This window comes from Chelonia mydas, chromosome 2, assembly GCF_015237465.2.
Source record: "Chelonia mydas isolate rCheMyd1 chromosome 2, rCheMyd1.pri.v2, whole genome shotgun sequence".
NCBI classification, from domain to species: Eukaryota; Metazoa; Chordata; order Testudines; family Cheloniidae; genus Chelonia; species Chelonia mydas.
In genome coordinates this window covers 87,186,356-87,210,066 of record NC_057850.1, presented here as the reverse complement: position 1 = coordinate 87,210,066, position 23,711 = coordinate 87,186,356, and positions in this window count along the sequence as shown.

Sequence of the window (23,711 nt, the reverse complement as noted above, 5' to 3'; positions counted from 1 at the left end):
ATGTCAATGTAAGGATTCCCATTGACTACAACGAGCTTTGGATCAGGCCTACAGGTCTATAGAAACCAAAGCTAACCACTTCAGTTGTACCCACAAGCAAACAGCAAGTCAGTGAAGATGATGGGCAAAACTGGTGTAATATCTTCTCTGCAACTTCCACTGCCAAAAATAGGCAACTATATATTACACCATCTAAAGTGTCTGAATGACATCAGACAGAGTGCATTGCAGGAATCCCATATGGAGGCTAAAACAACAAGAGGCAGCATGGTCCAGTGGAGTGGTCTTATGATTCAGTAGACCTGGATTTCTCTTCCCAGCTCTGCTACTGAGCTGCTTTGTGACCTCGAGCATGTCATTTCACATCTCTGTGCCTGTGTTTTCTCTCCCATCCTTTGTCTATTTGAATTGTAAGCTATTTGAGGCAGCGACAATTTCTTATGTTTGTACCATCCCTAGGCACTCTCATAATATATATAATAATAACCAAGGCAAGAAAAACTGTGGCAAGAGTCAGATCTAAGAGAAAGTCATAAGTATCATGAGAAAAGGTTCTTTTTGCCACCACCACCACCTGAGCTCCCAGAAACAGCTATTTCATTGTGGAATGAATCAAGAAAATGGAAGATTTCATCCTTTTCTGGCGTATCTGCCTTATTCAGTTTTGTCTATGCAATCAAATGATGGAGGATGGCAGATGTAGCCAAAATGAGTCAAAGTCTACTTGATTTGCAAACCCCCTTTTTCTGGATTCAGCAACAAACCAAACTATGTCTACGCATCAGTGCTGGTGAGCTGACTCGTTCCAAGAAGGAAAATATAAAACCTGCTCTGTGGGGCAGCTCCACTACAGTAAATAGAATCATATGCTATCACTCCATAAGCAAAACCTGCTGCTGCGGGGAAAGAAAGATTGTTTGTTTTTTGAGGTTTTCAAATCATTTTTCTTCTTTCTTTTAACCTGAAGGGATGCAAACCAAAATTTCCTTCCTGTCTGGAAGAGTTAAGCTAGGATATTTCGGGGCCCGATTCTCAGTTACTTCAGTTTAAATCAGGTATAACTCCACACAGTTACTCCAGTGTAAAATGAGGACGAGAGAAGATTTTTGCCCCATCGTAACCAACTCATAATGGCAGCAGCCATTCAGAACAGTATGAGCATTTTCCAACCAAAACACTGTTGAACTTTCACTCGGAATGTATGAGAGTTTGAAGCTCATTTACCGGCACTGCACCAAAATGTTAGATTCCTTTCCAGTATTCTTTTAGTGCAGTGGGTAGGGTGGGTCTGTATCCTGTTAAGGACAAGGGAAAATGGCCATCAACGCCCTCTAGCCAGCTTCTTTGGGAAACTTTTAAAGCCTTCCTTAGAGATAGATTTATTAGCTTTGCTGTGGATAATAAAAGGGAGTGTAGGGAAAACACTGTGCTCTTTGAAGGGAAAGTCAAGGATATGGACCAGAAATACCTTTAAAATCCTTCCCTAGAACTCCTGCGCAAACTGACCAGAAACAGGTACAAGCTCAATAATCAAGTCTGCACTTTTTCAATTAAGGCAAGATTTCTGACAGTTTGGGGGAAAAGGCAGGAAGACTGTGAGCATACCTTCTCAAGCAAATAACAGCTGGGGGAACTATTACTGCAATTTGAGATAAGCATAATAAATTATGTACCACACCTAAAGCTGTAAACAAACAGTTTTTTAAAAGTCTATACAATTCCAATTCTACCCCTACACATGAGGTCCCTGGAAATGTTCTTTGCTAAAATACAAATGCCTCAACATTCTGTGGCCCAGAGGGAGAGTTTGCTAATGCCCTGAAACCCATGAAATCAGGCAAGGCTCCCATAGTTAGCCTAAGTGTTTGACCAAGGATTCTAAGGTTTCTGGGTGCTTTTGCAATATGTACATTGTGATAAGTATGTAAACTGCAAAAGAACAAAACAGTCTTAAAATAACAGTCTTGGGGGATTTTTGGTACGTGTAACCATGGCGTGAAACTGTGCTGACATATCGAAACCAGTGATGTAAATAACAGCCAGGACCCTAATTATGGTCCCCTGGGATAACAAACATGAGCAAAAGGGACTGAAGCCTAGTCGAATAGGGTCCCGGATGTGGGGATCAGGAGTGACCTGACGAGCACATAGTCAAATTCATCAGGATGACAGCCCAGTGGAAACTTGAACGTCATGCTCACTTTTGGTAATCTCCACTTACTGCTCTATCCTTTTTGTCTTTCCCACTGATGGTTTCATGATATTGTGAGTATGCAAAGTGTGGTACCATTCAGCTTTACATGTCTTGCTTTTCTGGAGTGGCAATTATCCTTATGATTTATTTGGTAGCTCAGTAAAATCTTCCTTCCTCTATTTGTGTGATCCGCCAATCTCATTTCATATAAATTGTACATAGCTGCCTGAGTCAAGAACCTGTGTCAGTGACTTGTGTATTTTGCACTCCAAATTGATCAAAGGCTACATAGGCATCCCAGCAAAGGAGAGGTTTGCCTTGTCTGTTGTTCCCCCCTTCCCGAGTTACTTTTAAAGTATACACCAGTGTTCCCAAACTTGTTCCGTCGCTTGTGCAGGGAAAGCCCCTGGCGGGCCGGGCCGGTTTGTTTACCTGCCGCGTCCGCAGGTTCGGCCGATCGCGGCTCCCAGTGGCCACGGTTCGCTGTTCCAGTCCAATGGGAGCTGCTGGAAGCGGCACGGGCCGAGGGACGAACTGGCCACCGCTTCCAGCAGCTCCCATGGGCCTGGAGCAGCGAACCGTGGCCACTGGGAGCCGCGATCGCCCAAACGTGCGGACGCGGCAGGTAAACAAACCGGCCCAGCCGGCCAGGGGCTTTCCCTGCACAAGCAGCAGAACAAGTTTGGGAACCACTGGTCTAGACTATCAAATCAAATAAATCAAATCTTAAGGTTGTTGAAAATTGGTTTTGTACATGTTAATGCTATGTATGCTACAGATGGTAATTTTGAGTTTATACGTTTCAATTTTTGTTTTCTTTTTGTAGTGTGGTGTTTGTATTCAAAAGTAAAAATTCAGAAAATCTTTACTAAAACCAGTCTGTACAAAATAATATAATGTTGGTCAACTTCACTTTCCCATAAGCAAAGTCTTTCTGGGGTCTCCTCTTCAGCTTTACACATCCGAGTCTAGTTCCAGCACACCTGCAGCTATGTCTACACTACCACTTATGTTGCTTAGGGGTGTGAATAAGCCACCCCACTGAGCAACATACATTACACCGCCCTAAGCACCACTGTGGACAGCACTATGTTGGCAGGAGAGCTTCTCCCACTGATATAGCTGCCACTGCTTATTGGGAGTGGATTCATTAAGTCGACAGGAGAGCTGTCTCCCACCGGCTTAGATCATCTGCACTAGAGAGTTTATAGCTGCACCACTGTAAGCTCTCTAATGTAGCCATGGCTGTAGTTCTGCCAGTCTGTGGTTTTCCCTCTGAACCAAACTATTCAAAAAAGTCTCATTTCTCCTCTTCCAAACTCTCTTCCCCCAATAGTCCTCAAAGCAAATAATCAGATAAGCCAAATTATGCATGCATTTGCAGCCACTATGCATGCTGTCAGCCTGTTGGCAGGTGATTTGAATCATACTGGAAGAGCCAGGATTCAAGTGCACGTCTGCAAATTATAAGACATTATTCCTACGTACCTGTAGAAATATTATGTACAGCTAGTTGAGAGGGTATAAATTAGGGTCAGGGCAACTTCTAGCTAAGCACAGCTCCTGCTGACTTGGCCAGGTTTGGCTGACTTGGTACAACTGTTGCCTTCAAACCACATAAACTCCTTTCTGCCACCTGCACTTTACTTAGGCCCTGATTCAGCAAAGCCCTTCAGCATGTGCTTAACTAAAAGCACCTAGTTAAGTCTCATTGAAGTCATGGGACAAATCAACACATGTTTAAATGTTTTGCTGAATCAGGGCCTCAGAATGTAATAACTCCCCTGTCTTCAGTTGCAAAGGTGCCTGTCCTTTAATAGCTTGGCACAGCTCTCTTGAAGAATCAGGATTCGTGAAGGACTGACATGCCAGTTCTCCCCTTATTCTCCCTATGCAGTCACTCCCAAGCCACATGTTGTTTCAGTCCTGCACTTGTATTTCCTGTGCTGATCTTAGGTTGACCTTTACAGGCTCCACACAGTTAATTAAGTTTAGCAGCAATTTTCTTCAGAGTTCCAATACATCTAATTAGGTTTTTAACTTTTTTACTCCCTTTCCTCAGTACACATTCACCATTCTGAATGAAACTCTTCCAGAATCCTTAGTGTGGGCTGAATTCTGTTCTCATTGACACTGGTGCAAATCCAGAATCACTCACTGCTTAAATTAAAATCCAGATTTGCACAGATATAACTGAGATCAAAATGTGGTCCCATGGCTTTGTGGCCCCGTGCTTTTAAAGTCCTGTCAGATTTACAGAAACGTGTTGCAGCTTGCTTAAAAAGGTCTCTCCACTCATAATAAATACAAAATTAATCATTAAAGTATTTTAAATAAATACTCATATAATATATTTGATATGCTTGCATAGGTTTTAGAGTCAATGCTAATATTTTTATTAAATATACACAATTAAATCAATCATAAAAACAATTTACGTAAATCTGTACTTACACAATAACCCAAAACAGTGAACTATGGACACATGGGGTTTTCCTATTACCTGAATTTAAAAAAAAACATAGAAAAGATAATGATACGTTAATGTTACAAAAAAGTCCTTGAATTACAATCTCACAGGTCCCTCAGAAGGGTGCACACAGAATAAAGGGCTATGGAAGGATGATTAATGTGCTCTTACACAAAGAAAGATACTTTTTATATATCTTTGACCTTCTCAGGTCAAAGGGATTATAGGACTGTTTGAAGTGCAGGAGGAATAAAGCAAGGAAACAAGAGGGCTTTTCACTGAGTGATGAGCTGCTGTGGTTGACATTTCAAGAGCAGCTAGCATATTTCCCTTAACTCCTTTCTCAGGTGAAAAATGTCTTTTAAACAAACAAACCAAAAAAAACCGCTCAGTTTTCCCAGCAAACAGGATGTGACTCTTGAAGTTCAGCAGAAGCAGCTGGGCAGTTCAGATAGTGACATAAAAGAAAAGATCCTCAGTAAAGACCGGCTTTGTAGGAAGGTCGTGTGGTAGCAGGATACTGTGCCATGGCTAGTGACTAGCTTTGCCCAGTGGGAAGGCTACAGCTATTTTGAAAACAAAAGAATCACTTGGATTCTTCAAGAATCCACCTTGCTATTATTTTTCTGTATAAAAGGCATAGTTTATGCCTTGCATGTATAGGGTTTGTATGAATTTCAGTGCACTATTATTTGAGCACACAAATGGTAACATATACACGTGCAAAGAACAGCGTGTGCTACAGCATGGCCTAGAGGAATGAGTACAGCATTAGGCATCTGGAGGGCCCAAGAGCTCATCCTGTCTCAGCCACTGTAGCTAGACCTGGTCAAGTTTTCCAAATTATGATGGAAAAACGGGGGGAAAAGGGGAAATCATAAAAAATTATGTCTCTTCTTTGTTTAGTTCTAACTGAATCTTGGGGGAAATCACTTCATCTCTCTCCCTCAATTTCCTCATCTGTAAAACAGGGCTAATACTAACTGTTATTTTCAGACAGATTTGCTCAACCTACACTTTGATTTGCAAGTACAAATAGGGTTTGCCCATGCAAATGCTATCATCTGCACACACAAGAGGTCATGTGCTAAAATTTGTACGAGTGGTTGCATATAAAGTTGCAAAACAGAAACCACATTTAAAAACTAACCAAGAATTATTCACACTTAAAAAAAATATATAAAGAAGTCTAAACAGCCTTAGACTGAGCTCAGATGAGTTCCTAGTGGACAGATGTCCATTGCAAAAAAACCAAGTGGCTCTAATTGGTATCTTTGTTAGCAATTTCTGCAATAGGACTGTATGAACATAGAAAATGAACCATGCCCTCATCCCTATGTTAAGCATCCAACTTCAGACACATTAGTGGAGTTATTTTGCCCCGAAAAACGTACAATGTAAAGCTTCCCCTCAGAAGGATTGTGCTGCTTGCCTAACTGCTTGCCTGCTGGTTGTGTGGTGAGTTCCCTGATTTCTATGGCTTTGTGCAGAAAATGGTGAATTTCATCTTAAAAACCTCATTTCCTCATTCTTTACTGTGGATGCCCACAGAAGTTCAAGGACATTTTGCACCTTGTGGAATACCTGCCATTTAACACTGCTGAAGCAGAACTACCACCCTCAGACATAAAAGAAAGCAAGTGGATTTGTAGTTAAAACACAGGACTGGGAGTCTCAAAATCTAGGTTCTTTTCCCAGTTCCGCCACTGACTTCCTGAAACCTACCTCACTTTCCCTGTTTGTAAAACTGATTTAATAATTTAGGGGTGGTGTAAGGCTTAATTCACTCACATTTCTATAACAGCAAAGCCTAATAGCTTTTTTTAAACTTGTGTTCTCCTACTTCCTGTTACAGCTTCAATAACTTCCATTATTCTTCTTTCGATAAACATCCTTAGCAAATAGATTATATTTTATCCAAACCTATAAACTTTCCAAGATCAAGTCAGGAGCCAACAGGAGTGAGGTGGGAACTTCCACAGATTGCAATGATGAACTAAAATCTGATTAGCTCTGCTGTAGTGAGAATTCCAGTCTACAAAAATTAAAAGCCACAGCAGGAAAAATTGTACAGAGCAAGTTCAAGTAAAAGACAATATGATTACTGTAAGACAAGTGAAGAAGAAAAGAAAGGAAGAATTGTCTGGTATTGCCTGCAATCAGATTCCATTGGCAGCCCCAGCATACCTAACATAAAGAAAGTTAAAGATTCAAAGCAATAAAAGCAAAAGCCAGCAGGGAGCTGCAAGGGTAGACCTGTCCTTTTTAACACTAATGAAAAGAAATCAAAGAAGTCAGTCCAAAATCCTCCAGTTCAACTCTCCACCGAAATCATGACTGAGTGAGTCTGTGCCAATTTCACCTAGCGTGTGTGTTGAGACTTGGCTAATACTGCATTCCACAAATAATTCCTCTTCTTCATGCCTGTGAGACACTGCAGTGTGAAGGCAGGTTCGCTGAACCTAATGCTCTCAATTAAAAGTAAGTATTCATAACTAGTAGCTTTCTGCCACAATTGTTTCTGAAATTAACTTAAAAGGTGGAATTAAAAACTTTATAAACAAAGTTCCTCTCAATATCCCTTAGATCAAACGCTGCTTTAAGGAAATCCTGTGTCTAACTTGCCTTTCTTAATATGCTAGAACAAACATAAAAGACTAAGAAACCTTTTTTAAAGCCTACATATAGGGGAACATTGTTAATACCTACTAAACAGAATTTCTGCTGCACTTGCAGGAAAATATTCACAATCCAGTATAAATTGTAGGAATGAAAATACTGCGCAATAAAGTTGATTCTGTTAACTTTTTATATAACTTACTTGGGTACATAACCAATCTCTCCTTCTAATGCCCTAACACTAACCAATTAAAATGCACTCCATCCCTTTGATATGAAATAGGTAAGTATTACTATCGACATAGTGCCCATAGGGAGGTACAGTAGATTATTTGACTATTCGTTTATTTAGATCAATAAAATGCAGCTTTCTGCATGGTGCAAGACACCCAGGCCCGATAATGATGAACTCATTATAAGTGTGCATGACAATAATCATGTATATAGAGACAATGACAATTCTGCACTGTTTTGTGTGTGTGTGTGAGATCGTTTTTCTGAGGCAGTTCTATTCTTTGACTTGACTCTGAATATCTCCCCTGTGGCGCAACCCTTTCCTGTTTCTTTCATGGAAATGAGAAATAGCTCATGTGCACAAAGTTTCCAGGTTTTCCCTCATGTTCCCTGAGAAGGTTTTTAGCCTGCTAGCAAGTGTTTGGAATTGCACTGGAAAAGAATGATTATTCTTAAAGATTAAAAGAATATTTTACTACGTATCTCTAGAAGCATTCGGACAAATGGACGAGAGGGTGTAAGGTAAGTGGAGGGCAACTATTAGCTAAGCACAGCTCCTACTCACTTGGCCAGAGGGAAACTCCCTTTCCTTTTTTTGTTTCTCTTGGTACAATGGGTTGCCAACAAACCACCGAATCCAGAGGCACAAATTCCATGGGTGCTCTGGGGCTCAAGCACCCACCCAAAAAAATAGGGGTGCTCAGCACCAGCAGGGCTGGATTAATGTTTCGTGGGTCCCGGCACCCGGACTGTGGCCCTGCCCCAGCCCGCTCCACCAGCGCTCTGCCCAGAGGCCCCACCCCCGCTCAGCCTCTTCCCACTGCGTAGAGTGACCAGATATCCTGATTTTTATAAAGACAGTCTCAATATTCAGGGCTTTGTCTTATATAGGCACCTATTACTCCCCACCCCCGTCCCGATTTTTCACACTTGCTATCTGGTCACCCTACCACCGAGGCCCCACCCATGCTGTGCCCTAAGGCCCCACCCCTGCTTGGCCTCTTCCCCTGAGGCCCCGCCCACCTCTCGCACAGGGGGGAGTGGGTGGAGAGGCGCACTGACAAAAACAAAAGTCAGCACCTGTGACAGAGTCTCAGTTTGACTGTCAACTACCATCATTTTCAATGATGACAGGGAGTGGGTTAGATTCTGTTCTCATTTACACCAGTTTTGATCCAGAGTAACTTCATTGACTTGGTGGAGTTACTCATGATTTAGGCCTAGTCTACACTAGAAAAGGTTTTCTGATATAGCTATATGAGTATAGCTATACTGGCCAACCCTCCAAGTATAGATGCATCTTATATTTGCAGAAAGTACTTTTTACTGGTATAGCTCATACCAGTTCCAGGAATGAAATAAGCTATACTGACAAAAGCACTTTTATGCTGGTATAACTGAATCTACAGTAAGGCTTTAGCTCATATAAAAATGTCACACAAAAAAATCACAGCCCAACCAACTTTCCCATACAAACAAAAGTTTTTAGTTCAAACCTGGCATTTCACTGATGTAATTGAGATCAGAATCTGGGGAAGTGATCAACTGTGGGCAACACAGGTGAACATATAAATTAGCCTTAATCTCTGCCATTAAGATATTAAATGCCATTAATTTAGATTGCTCATGTGTATTTCCTATTAATGTAATCGCTAAAACTGAAGAAAATATCAACTAAACCAACAGTGACATCCACCGCAGCCTTCACTCACATGCATTCCCGCTCAGCTATATAATACCCAGACACCCACACAGTCCCACCAGCTTCACAACTCCCTTTCACATTCACCATATAATCAACCACAATGTACATATCCAGTTCCTCAGAACTGCACTCAAATGCACAACCTTAACTCCAACATCAACTAAGTAAAGATACATTCCTCACTGAAGTGTAAAGTGTATATAATATGTAATTTGCACGTGAATAAGTATGGGGTCAATGACATATTAGAACTTAAAGTCTAGAGTCTATAACAGATAAAGGGAATATCTACATTCATTTTTAAATATTAAGTTTAAAAGTGGCTTGTCCTTGAAATGTTATGGGGATGGACGTTGTGGGAGTGAAATACAGTTTCTCGTCCCTCTGGTTCTTTACTTATAGGGAACCAAAAAAAAAGTGAGACTGTCGGGACTTAAAAAAAAAAAAATCACCTGCAAATGTTTAACCCCCCAAAGTATATACAATTCATTTGCCTGCTATAGAGTTATTGTGTTTGAGTTTTCTAAAGGCATTAAAGTATTGTGAGAGAGATTTTAATCCTACTTTACATGCAAATCTCAACACAGCCTTGATTATGGGACACTACTAATGCCTCCATAATATTTGAAATACTTGGCCCTTCTGTAGCATCATCTATCCAAAGATCTCTGAGTAATTTACAGAGTCCACCTGCGATTCCAGCTGGCAATCTGCACCATTCACTAATTTATAAATCATGCAAGTACAGCATGCTTATGCCGTATCCTTCCAGCATTAAGTATCCTTGTAATTCTGTTTGCTATAGTTCCAATGTCAGGAGCATTTGCTCCCTGTCACTTGGAGCTTGCAAGGGTAGAGTGCTTCATATTTCTTTCTGTGGAAGAAACCAACAAAAACGGAAACAAGAAAGCAACCATCGTCATCATTCATCAAGCTAAGTAAAAAGTTACAAGTCAGGTTCTCAACTGATGTAAATCAACGTAGTTCCAGTTACTTCAAAGCAATACATGTGATCCTCAAAGCAGATTAAAATCTGTTTCATGCACTCTTTAATGACTAAATTTAGATTCTAAATTGAGTATCCAAAGTCAACTGAGCTACACTGCTTTACACCAGCTGAGGCTATGGTCCTATACAGTCTGTTCATATTCTACAGATTCGTATTCTATAGATTTAATTGCCACCCCCAGAAATGATTAAAACATGGAATCATATGAAAAAGATGGAATTAAAGAGTTATTTTTATATTAACAGAATTATAGAAATGTAAACATTAGAGATAGAAAAGATCTGTTAGACCATCCAGTCCATTTCCCTTCCAGTGCTGAATTGTTACTTCATTGTATATTTTCTAGTGTTTTGCCAAGTCCTGCTTTTAAAAGTCCCCTGTGATAGGCCTTCCACAACTTCTATTAGGAGACTATTCCACAGCCTGATTTATCTCGCTGTCAGGAAGTCATTCCTTATCTTCAGTCTAAATTTTCCTCTTCTTAATTTCATCCCATCGTCCCTATTTGTATACATGGGTGCTGCCCTAGGTAATTCCTCTCTACCTTTGGTGTTTACACCTTCAAATGCTTGTAGGTAATTATCACATCCCACTTGGCCAATCTGCAACCTTTTGCATTTTTTGGGGACTGATCCATGTGCATAGAAAATGGTGGAAACCTTCCATTAACTTCAGTTGGCATTGGGTCAGGTTTTTAATCTTTCCTCATAAATCAATTCATCTAATCCCCTGTTCTTCTTCTTCTTCTTTAGACTCCCTTCATTTTGTCATTGCAGTTCGATAGGTTTCAACTATGCAACCTTCAGAACTGTCACTAAAGGAGAATATATAGTAAATGAAAGAAGAGCTGTATGCTTTTCTCCTGATTATCACACTGAAAGCTGTACTCAGTCCACATCTCACATCTGATTCTCTCTCTTTGGCACATCTCTTGGGTTGTTTTTTTGTTTGTTTGATTTTGTCCCTTTCAGCTCCTAAAATACTAAGTTTTATTTGCCAGACTACAGATGCCATTCCAAGTTGATGACAATACTGGAAAAATCTGCTTTCAGCTAGGCACTGAACACACATGCACATGGTTCTGCTTTCAGGCATATCCATCCAACACCCATGAAGACAAAGAAGATATAATTTTGCCTAATTCATCAACAAAACTATTGACATGATATTAAACAGCCTGCTGCCTGAGAGAAATTTTATCCATAGCAGTGATAACAATATAGGGAATCCGAAGCCTAAATTTGAACTTCCAGCTTAGCATTTACACTAATGCCACATGACTCTCTTAATTGTCCTTACAAATAAAAGGAGGATATCGACACACACACAAAGGACTGATAATGTTCTTTTTATTTCTTTTTTCCCTAATGAATGTACGTTCAAGAGTGCAGACCAGGAAATACCAACTTTCATAGGCATTGACTATGTGGGTGGTTGGGGGCCAGTGCACCCATGCCTCTGGGGAAACAGATGTTGCCACTGATTCACTTTGCAAGCATGTGAGTCAAAGTCTACATCTGTGACAACTTACAGTAAGAAATTGTGCGCAGCTGTTAAGTGAAAGGCACCAAATGTAAAGTCAATCAAGATGTAAAATAAGATACTGTACAAACCTTGAAAACTGACAGATGGAATCCATTGATTTAGGCTCTAGCTGTGATAAATCTACCTGAATATAAGAAACGATAAGACAGACAACACATACTGATCTTTTCATATATGATCTACTGGGATTATTCCCTTGTGTGTGCACCATGCTTCCCTTGGATCTCATAAACTAAGCAGGGCTGTGTCAGGTCTGTACTTTGGATGCAAGACTTTCAGGAACACCCAGGTCCTGCATAATATGGATTTAGGAGATGGCACTCTTCTCTCTGGGTGGGTAATGAACCAACCCCCAAGCCTGGTGGGAGCGCTGTTCTTCTGGAGTTGCCAGTTTGGGGATGAGATGTAATACCAAATTCCTAGCAACTTGGGGTCACTAAGGGTTTGTCGACATCGAATTTTGGTACGAGTGGGAGTGAGCATCTCAGCTGGGGTCAACTGACTCAGGCTAACAGGGCTCACACTAGTGCTCTAAAAATAGCTGGAAAGACAGCACTTTGAAGTTGCAGCTCAGGCTCTGAAGCCTAGGAAGGGGGAAAAGGTGTCAGTGCCTGAACTCCAGTCCAAGCAGCATCTTCAAAGTACTGTCTATGCAGCTATTTTTAGAGTGCTAGCTGCAAACCCCATTAGCCCAAATCTTTTTGATCCAGGCTGGGAGGCTCACTACCACTTACCCAAAATGCTATGTAGACATACCCTATAGATCCAATGCTGCTCTTCATTAAAGTGGAGTGGTTAATTCAAGTATGCTGACCAGAGTCCATTTCTGGTAGTTTGTTTCTGCCTATCTATGTTAACCCTCCATTTTCAGCCTGATGTGGTATTCATTTGCTGTCAAAACCGTAGGGAAGGGCTGCTCTACATTGTTCCACAGTTGCTATTTCACTCCACATGTGTCTGCATTTCAGTAACCTCTGTGAAAGGTTTGTATATCAGCTTTTTACATCCGTAGAAAGGGCTCTGGAATTTTTGGGGTGAAAATTATAGACAGAGATAGATAGATCTGTCTCTATACCTAAGAGTTGAGGGAGTACTGCAAAAACTGATTTGCAAATATTCATGCACATGTTTAAACAAATGTTCTTCAGCCATGTTTTATATTTGCTTTTTGTGAATATTTATGCTATAAAGTTTTACTAGCTCAAGTATTTGTAGAAAGTAAATTACAACACAAGTTTATATAAACATGGCAACTGACTTTTAAATTTGTTACTCAGATTTTGCACAAGAAATATGATGAGAACTTCACTCATACAATCAAGAAACAGAACAAAACCGTGTGACTTAACTGAGCAAAGCCAGTGATGTGAGAACTTCTCCATGTAGATGAATAGTGCAAGGATGACTTCATTTGTAACTTTCATATGATTTTATACATGATCAATATTTGTGTAAGTACAGCAAAAGATACAACTGCCTTTATGATGTTTGATGTGTAGCTAAAACTACTCACATTTAACATAATTTAGCAGTTGAGGTTATTGGTCAATCAGAACACTATTCTGTCAGTTGCAAACATACCACATCCTGCAGAATTCACTGCTTATGAGTGTTCTATTTGTAAAATGATGTTGATGGAAGCAGTGATCTGATCTGCTGGAGAAATTTCCATGCCTTGCCTGGATAAACCATAGCCCAGTTCATAAACTACCTGTCGTAGAACTGGATACAGGAATACTGCAGCAAAGTGAAATGAAGAAGTAATTACAACTCACCACCAGCCTAGACATTATCAGATTTCTATGTGCATTACAACAGAGGAGTGTTGTGGATGGATTTACAGAAGGATAAGTTGGAGGTTGGTTGGAAGCTTTGATCCACACTGTACTCATGCAGAAAAACCATATCCCAGGGTTAATGGCATACTTTAGCATCACTGCACCAGTACTGAACACATTATTACAGATGAGACCATACCATTGATTTATATAATCACATTTAAATTGTTTCCATGTTATTCTTCATCCTGTTCTTTATGCATCCGAACATCTTATTTGCTTTTCTGACCACAGCTGCACATTGAGCAGAGGTTTTCATTGAGCTCTGAGCTGTCCACAATGATACCCCTTGTCCCTTTCCTGAATTGACACAGTTAATTTAGGACTATCTAATATATATGAATAGTATAAATGTTTCCCCTTCAATTTCCATACTTTCCACCTAGCAACATTAAACTTCGTTTGCTATCTTGTTGCTCATTGATCTAGTTTGGTTAAGTCCCTCTGAAGTTCCTCACAGTCTTGTCTTATTTAACTAACCTAAATTACTTTGTGTCATCTGCAAATTTGCTACCTCACTGCTCACCCGTTTCCAGGCCATTTATATATATATGTGTGTGTGTGTGTGAGAAACAACACTGGACCTAATACGGAACCTAGATAACACACTACTGTTAATCTTTTGCCATAATGAAAATTGACCATTTATTCCTACTCTTTAGGGATGTCTACCCTGCACACTTCTTATGGCAGCGTGTTGAGTACATACACGGGTAGCTCCCCTAGCATGGGTATAAACTGCAGTTTAGACAGTGAAGCATGGCTTAGGCAAGTAAAGACATGCCTAAAGCCCATGGACCTGTACCTTACAGGCCTTGCTACTCACCCAAGCAGTGCCTACTCTGTCTACATTGCTATTTTTCACAGAGTAGTAGTATCCCACTGCCTCCCTGCTGCTGGACGCTCCCCACCATGAGGCAAGACTTTGGCAGTGGGGAAAGGCTCTGGCAGAGGAGCTGCTGGAGCCTTTTCCCACTGCATCCCGCCAGAGACTTTCACTGACACATGTAGCTACGTGCTGGAATATGAACTCAGCTTACTTTTCAATGCGACTTTAGCTGCATACCCAATGCACTGGTGCCACCGGTAGACATAGTCTTTGTTTCCTGTCTCTTAGCCAGCTTTTGATCCATGACAAAGCCTCTCACCGAATGATTACTTAGTTTCTTTAATAACCTCTTGTGAAGGACTTTGTCAAAGGCCTGTTGAAAGTCTAAATAAATTATGGCAACTGGTTCTCCTTTATCCATTACTTGGACACATTCGAAAGAATCCTAAGAGTTTAGCAAGACACATTTTTCCTTTGCAAAAACCATGCTGGTTAGACCCTAGCATATCATGATCTTCCAAGTGTTTTATTCATTTATTTTAATTATTGTTTCAGCCAGTTAACGAGGTACAGAAATAAGGCTTATTGGTCCGTAATTCCCTGAATCACTCTAGAGCATTTTTTAAAAAATAGGTAAAACATTTATTACCATCCAGTCTTCCAATATAGTAGCTATTTTCAGTGAGAGCTTGCTTATTTTTGCTAGCATCTCCACCTCTTTATACTTAACAACCTTCAGAACTCCTGGATGTTTAGCATCTGGGCCTGGAGATTTATTGCTTTTTAAATTATCAGTTAGTTTCAGCACTTCTTCTGACACATGAATTTTTGATAGTACTTTATCATTATTATCAGAAAGGATCAAGTCTGAGATCAGGCCCTCTCTGGGGAAGTAGGTAAATAATATTACCTAAATATATTTAAGGTGAATTTCTACCAATTGTTATGGCAGCCAACTCCCACTGAAGCCAATGAAAATTATATGTGCATGTCTACAAGCAGAATTTGGTCCTTATCCTGTAGCTGATAGGAGGTTTATCACAAAACAGATAGATAAAATAATCTACAAATGGTCCAGTTCTCCATTCCTTGCATGCTTGAAATCAGTGGGAGTTTTTAGTCCAAACAGAATGCAGGATCCGGACAGGGGAGTGCACAGGAAAAGGCTGGCCTCCAGCTTTAAGTTTAAAGTTAAACTGAAATGCATTTGTTACAAAATTAGCCAGAAAGAAAATCTGTTTTGTTGGCAGTGGTGTTGTGATAAACGAAGGGAGGGGGAGCTCCCTTTTATGGACACCCAGTTAGCTATAAAATCCCTCTTAGTAGCTGTTCTCTACTTGCTTTTGTCTGTCTGTGGTTGTTCTCTGGGGGAGAGGCGGATAGGGCAGCAGTTATGCTGTAAAAACCTTGGGCCAGGTATGAAAAATCATCAGATCATACCTAGAAACTATGCATTTGAAACCCCAGATATGTAAGTAGATCAGGAAATGTCTAGGAAGATGCAATTAGGTTTATCTCTTTTATTTCTTTATGGCTTGTGGATTCCTCTGTGCTAACCCCAGGTGCTTTTGTTTTGTTTGTAACCTTTAAGCAGGACCTCAAGAAAACTATTCTTGATGCTTAATCCTTGTATTTGTTCTTTTAAAATCTAGCAATTGCCTGAGTTTCCAGATGCATTTTCTTTCTTTTTTTTAAATGAAATTTACCTTTTTAAAAAACAGATTGGAGTTCTGTGTCTTAAGAGGTTTGTGCACCTGTTTTTTTTATTAGCTGGTAGCAACAGCTGATTTCTTTTCTTTTCTTTCCCTTTCACAGCTCTTCCCCGATGGTGGGAATGAAAGGGCTTGAGGGTACCCCCCTGGAAGGCATTCCCAAGTGTGCCTTCCTGGTCTCTCAAAGGGGTTCTGCACTTGGGTGGTGGTAGCATCTACCCATCCAAGGTCAGAGAAAAGCTCTAACCGTGGGAGTTTAATACAAGCCTGGAGTGGCCAGTATTAATTTTTAGAGTCCTTGTGGGCCCCACCTTCTGCACTTGAAGTGCCAGAGTGGGGAATCAGCCTTGACAAGTGTAGTGGTAATTTTAAGTGCCTATCTACTCTATATTTCAAGAACTGCACTGGAGCCATTCATGTCTACATTAGAGTTTAATCATTCCCAAAAAGAATCATCCTCTATGGGACAATACATTAGACTTTCTGGGGAAAAGAGGCAAATATATTAGACTGATGTGAACTATATTTTAAAACTCACCTGAATGTACTTCAAACTTCAAAGCCTATGCACTGAACATTTTGTCTGGTTTATTTACATGTAAACATTTTCCCTGCTTGTTAAAAACAGAAGTTGAATTTGAAGTTGTTTAAAAAACAAAAAACAGATCATACCTTGAGAATATAAAATACTAATATGGCAGCAAAATAAAAATCCAACCGTAATCCTGGATTTCTAAAGCTGTGCTACAATCAGATCAAAAAATCCTCTGAAAATTGTTTGATATGTTCTCAGCCTAAAAGAATCATACATGTTCTGCAGTTGTCCCAAAGTCCAAATTTTCAGCTTTAAGGTAGGTTTTGAAATAGGACGTCCTTGCTATGGAGAATTCTGTCACAGAACCAGGTTTCTTGGGAGAGAAAGAAAGAGAAATGTCACCTAGCTGTTGGTACTAAGAAGCAGGACTGCTGGGTTTAATTCCTGGCACTATCACTGTGTAACATAGGCTATAGGGCTGATTGAAATATTTTCAGCAACAAGATTTTTATTGAAAAATGAAGTTTCATTGTTTTACCCAAAATAAGTGTTGAATTAAATGTTTAAATTTTTGAAAAAATTTAAATGAAAGTTTATTTCTTTTTAATTTTCAAAAGTTTTGGAATTTTTTTTTATTTGAAATGGTACTTTTTATTTTCTCCTCCTTTTTTCCACTGGGAAACATTGGGAAAAAGTTTTTCAAGTGAGCAAATGTGAGGGGGGAAACATTTTCTCATGTTTTAAATTTTAAAAACTCTTTCCCTACTTTTCCACTGGAACAGTGACAAGTCCATGCCACTTCGTGTGCTGTGGTTGGAGACTGGTGTGGAGCAATTCAGCACTCGCAGGGGTAGGCTTCACCCACTACTCATTAGTGCTGACCAGGCAAGTCATTAAAGCTTGTTTCTACAAATGGGCCTAATACTTTGCTTTTACTGGGTGCTTTTCATTCATAGATCATGAAGCGCTTGACAAAGGTGGACATAAATGAGTAGCTTCCACTTAACAGAAAGCATCGACTGAGCAGAGTCTTGAATGCATTTTTCTGAGAGGCAATGAAGTCTCACGGACATTGACATCAGAAATCTAGGTTCCATTTCCCAGATCTGTCTCCAGCTGATTATGTGACTTTGGACAAATCATTTATTCTATGGTTTTAAAAAGTGTCCCCTGATTTTGGATGACTGAATCATCTCTTCCACATGTTCAATATGTGAGTTTTAAAGGTCCATAACTATTAAATCAAACTCATTTCTTCTGGAACTAGGCAAGATGCTGCTCCTCAGTAAGGGCTATTTCCATAACGTTTCAACTTTCAACCCCAAGTTGCTACAGCTGTAGGACACATGATGAAAGGGTCACAAGAATTTAATGTCTTAAAAGAAAAGTAAACCTTTTTCTACTCTCCTCGTATTCAAAAATGGCCCAACCATTTTAAATCAAACTTTGAAAAAACAGAATTCACATTCAGGCAGGGACAAAGCCTGAAAACTTTCAGTCCAAAACATTTCAGAAAGTCATAAGCAACTGAAAACAGGGGGTTCTTATGGAAATCATTATGCAGTCTTAACTACAGAAGATCATGACAAACATTCAATATTTCTTTCAGCCTCTGGTTTATGAATGTTTGTGAGGCCATCATTTGAGTTGAAATAATTAAAACACTGGTGCATCTAAAGTTCATTAAATGCAGATACAGTCTGTAACAATTTCTTACTGTGCATGGTATTTCCAAACAGATGTTTAATTTTACTTTTACAAAACCATGCTGTGTAATCTTGTGACACGATCTACAGTTTGAAATAAAAGAATTTGGCTCTGATACATATATAGATATAGTATATTTAATATTTCTCTTCTTCATGTGCATAGCATGTCAGTGTAAAAACACTCACAGGAAAATATAATCTAAACGGCATTATAAATTCAAACAAAACAAAACTAGGTATTCTTCAGCTGTAACCATTTACCAAGTGTCCTTCATCAGCAGATAAATATGCCTCTATAAAAATCCTTATCAAACTTTACTTGCCAGCACATCTCTAAAAGTTTTAATTGTTATATCTCTAAGAGCATTACATCATTGTGTCAATTTGATGAAACAGTTTTTTACTACTTTTTAAATTAGATGTTTATTTCTTTTTAATTTTCTCTGTTCTGTCCATCTACTTTAGACTAATCCATGGCTTTGGCAAGTTCAGCCACAAGTCACTGGGCAAAATGTAGGAATTACTGGCGTAAAATTATATGGCTTGGTTATGCAAGAAGTCAGGCTAGATCATGGGTTTTCAATCTGGAATCATGACCACACTCCCTTTCTTTATGAATGAACAGTAGAAGGGGTCTCCCCCTCCAAAAAAAATTTGGTTTTGTAACATGGGATGATGGTATGAAAAAGATTGAGAACCACTAGACTAGATGATCACAATCTATGTATTTTAAAGTGCAGCTTCGAACCCTTGAGTATGATGGAGTTTCTCTGCACTGCTCCAAGGATCTCATCCAAAGCCCACTGAAGTCAGTGGCAAGATGCCTACTGACTTTGATAGGCTTTGGATCAGGCCCCAATGAGCTGTTCCGTCCCTGCGGAGGCTACGCCACCTGAATGCAGGGAAATGCTCAGATGAAATACATCATCTTCCTTTCCAAATGCAAACAGATGGACATCATACCAAAAGGACTGAAGGTAAAAAATCCATTACAATCTACATACCACACAGACTATGCTGACAGCTTGTGCCACACGCTCTCAAAGAAACTGCGGAACCACCTGATCAACATCCTCTTCAGCAAACAGGGAAAGATTAAAAATGAGCTCTCAAAACTGGATACTCTCATAAAAAACCAACCTTCCACACAAACTTCCTCGTGGCTGGACTTTACAAAAACTACACAAGCCATTTACAACACACACTTTGCTTCTCTACAAAAGAAAAAGGACACTAAACTATCTAAACTACTACATGCCACAAGGGGCCACAACAGTGGTTCCCTTTGCCCACCCAGCAATATTGTTAATCTATCCAACTATACTCTTAGCCCAGCAGAAGAATCTGTCCTATCTCGGGGCCTCTCCTTCTGCCCCTCCACCCCAGGATACAGTTCTGTGGTGACCTAGAATCCTATTTTCGACGCCTCTGACTCAAGGAATATTTCCAACACACTTCTGAACAACATACTAACCCACAGAGAGCTTCCTACCAAGAGTACAAAAAGAAGGATTCTGGGTGGTCTCCTCCTGAAGGTCGAAACAACAGACTGGACTTCTACATAGAGTGCATCCACCGACGTGCACGGGCTGAAATTGTGTAAAAACAGCATCACTTGCCCCATAACCTCAGCCGTGCAGAACACAATGCCATCCACAGCCTCAGAAACAACTCTGACATCATAATCAAAAAGGCTGACAAAGAGGTGCTGTCATCATCATGAATAGGTCGGAATATGAACAAGAGGCTGCTCGGCAGCTCTCCAACACCACTTTCTACAAGCCATTACCCTCTGATCCCACTGAGAGTTACCAAAAGAAACTACAGCATTTGCTCAAGAAACTCCCTGAAAAGGCACAAGAACAAATCCACACAGAGACACCCCTGGAATCCCGACCTGGGATATTCTATCTGCTCCCCAAGATCCATAAACCTGGAAATCCTGGACGCCTCATCATCTCAGGCATTGGCACCCTGACAGCAGGATTGTCTGGCTATGTAGACTCCCTCCTCAGGCCCTATGCTACCAGCACTCCCAGCTATCTTCGAGACACCACTGACTTCCTGAGGAAACTACAATCCATCGGTGATCTTCCTGATAACACCATCCTGGCCACTATGGATGTAGAAGCCCTCTACACCAACATTCCACACAAAGATGGACTACAAGCCGTCAGGAACAGTATCCCCGATAATGTCACGGCAAACCTGGTGGCTGAACTTTGTGACTTTGTCCTCACCCATAACTATTTCACATTTGGGGACAATGTATGCCTTCAAATCAGCGGCACTGCTATGGGTACTTGCATGGCCCCACAGTATGCCAACATTTTTATGGCTGACTTAGAACAACGCTTCCTCAGTTCTCGTCTCCTAATGCCCCTACTCTACTTACACTACATTGATGACATCTTCATCATCTGGACCCATGGAAAAGAAGCCCTTGAGGAATTCCACCATGATTCAACAATTTCCATCCCACCATCAACCTCAGCCTGGACCAGTCCACACAAGAGATCCACTTCCTGGACACTACGGTGCTAATAAGCGATGGTCACATAAATACCACCCTATACCGGAAACCTACTGACCGCTGTTCCTACCTACATGCCTCCAGCTTTCATCCAGACCACACAACACGATCCATTCTCTACAGCCAAGCTCTACGATACAACCGCATTTGCTCCAACCCCTCAGACAGAGACAAACACCTACAAGATCTCTATCAAACATTCTTACAACTACAGTACCCACCTGCTGAAGTGAAGAAACAGATTGACAGAAGAGTACCCAGAAGTCACCTACTACAGGACAGGCCCAACAAAGAAAATAACAGAATGCCACTAGCCGTCACCTTCAGCCCCCAACTAAAACCTCTCCAACGCATCATCAAGGATCTACAACCTATCCTGAAGGACAACCCATCACTCTCACACATCTTGGGAGACAGGCCAGTCCTTGCTTACAGACAGCCCCCCAAACCTAAAGCAAATACTCACAAGCAACCACACACCACACAACAGAACCACTAACCCAGGAACCTATCCTTCCAACAAAGCCCGTTGCCAACTGTGTTCACATATCTATTCAGGGGACACCATCATAGGGCCTAATCACATCAGCCACACTATCAGAGGCTCGTTCATCTGCACATCTACCAATGTGATATATGCCATCATGTGCCAGCAATGCCCCTCTGCCATGTACATTGGTCAAACTGGACAGTCTCTACGTAAAAGAATAAATGGACACAAATCAGACGTCAAGAATTATAACATTCAAAAACCAGTTGGAGAACACTTCAATCTCTCTGGTCACTCGATTACAGACCTAAAAGTGGCAATACTTCAACAAAAAAAACTTCAAAAACAGACTCCAACGAGAGACTGCTGAATTGGAATTAATTTGCAAATTGGATACAATTAACTTAGGCTTGAATAAAGACTGGGAGTGGGTGGGTCATTACACAAAGTAAAACTATTTCCCCATGTTTATGCCCCCCCCACACTCCGCACCGTTCCTCAGACGTTCTTGTCAACTGCTGGAAATGGCCCACCTTGATTATCACAACAAAAGGTCCCATCCCCCCCCACTCTCCTGCTGGTAATAGCTCACCTTACCTGATCACTCTCGTTACAGTGTGTATGGTAACACCCATTGTTTCATGTTCTCTGTGTATGTAAATCTCCGCACTGTATTTTCCACTGAATGCATCCGATGAAGTGAGCTGTAGCTCATGAAAGCTTATGCTCAAATAAATTTGTTAGTCTCTAAGGTGCCACAAGTATGCCTTTTCTTTTAGCTTCCATAGTGGTTCCAATGCTGCCCATCTCATGGCTACCCCGTACAGGGTGCATGAATGGGGGAACGGAGGCATAGCCAAGGTATTCATATGCCCTGTGATGCCTGACTTCTGCCAGGGACACCTGAGGGCTGCTCTAATTTTTTGCCAGAGGTCCAGCCTAACATAAGATCAGCCCCAGAATCGAGGGAGGTGGGGTACAAAGGTGGGTTAAAGCTAGAACTCATCAAAAAATGTCAATCAAAAATATTTTGGACAAAAATTGACCTTTTTTCTAAACTAAACTTTGTGCAGAACATTTTTGTTGCTTTCTACATTTTTCCGGCTTTTAAAAAGCAAAACATTTTGGTTCCCCTTCCTGTTTCTCCCTTTTCCAGGAGCAAAATGAACAAAGGGGGTGAGGGGAAAGGGAAAACGGAGAGAAATAGGGGGAAAATGAAAAATTTTCGGTTTTCAAAAACCCAAAAATATTTGGTTTTCAAAAAAAATTGCAGACAATTTTGGGGAAAAAAATTGAAAACTTCTTGTGAAAAAGACTTACTATTTTTTGACCAGGTCTGGCTAAAGCCACCTTTGAAACGCTCCCAAATGCTTCTCAACTGAAACCCATGGGTCCGTAGGAACAAATAACCAAATGCAGCCTAGTTCACATCCCAAATGGTTGCTATTTCTCCTCCAACTGAAGTCGGCCCAGAGTACCAAAAACAAAAAGTAGGTTGATTTTGAAAAAAAAAACAAAACAAAAAAAAAATAGAGAAAGTTGAACAAAGGAACTTAGAGTCATAAATTTGAAATCCAGAAGGGTTCACCAGATCATCTACTCTGACCACCTGTATATCACAGGCCACCAACATCACCCAGCACCTGCACACTAAAACCAACAACCAAAATTAGACCCGAGTATTACAGCCCACAGGAGACTCGACTATTGTGTGCCACAGGCAGAGGATAGTAGGAATCAAGGAGCACCAGTGCTCAAGACCCCAAAATGGCAGGGAAATGATTAAGTGAGATATACCCAGATAATCCTGGCAAGTGACCCACACCCATATGCTGCAGAGGAAGGTGAAAAATCCCAAGGTCACTGCCAATCTGACATGAGGGAAAACTCCTTCCCAACTCCATATATGACAATCAGTTAGACCCTGAGTATGTGAGCAAGAACCAGCCAGCCAAACACCTGAGAGAGAGAATGCTTGGTGTAGGGTTGCCAACTTTCTAACTGCACAAAACAGAACACCTGAGCACTGCCCCTTCCCCGAGGCCCTGCTCTCTGCTCACTACATCCCCCCTCCCTCGGTGGCTCGCTCTCCCCCACCCTCCCTCACTTTCACTGCGCTGGGGTGCAGGCTCTAACTGGGGCTGCGGGCTTTATGGTGGGGCCAGAAATGAGGGGTTCAGGGTGTGGGAGGGGGCTCCAGCTGGGGCAGTGGGCTGGGGTGCAGGGGGAGGGGGAGGGCTCCATCCAGGGGTGCAGGCTCTGGGGTAGGGACAGGGATGAGGGGTTTGG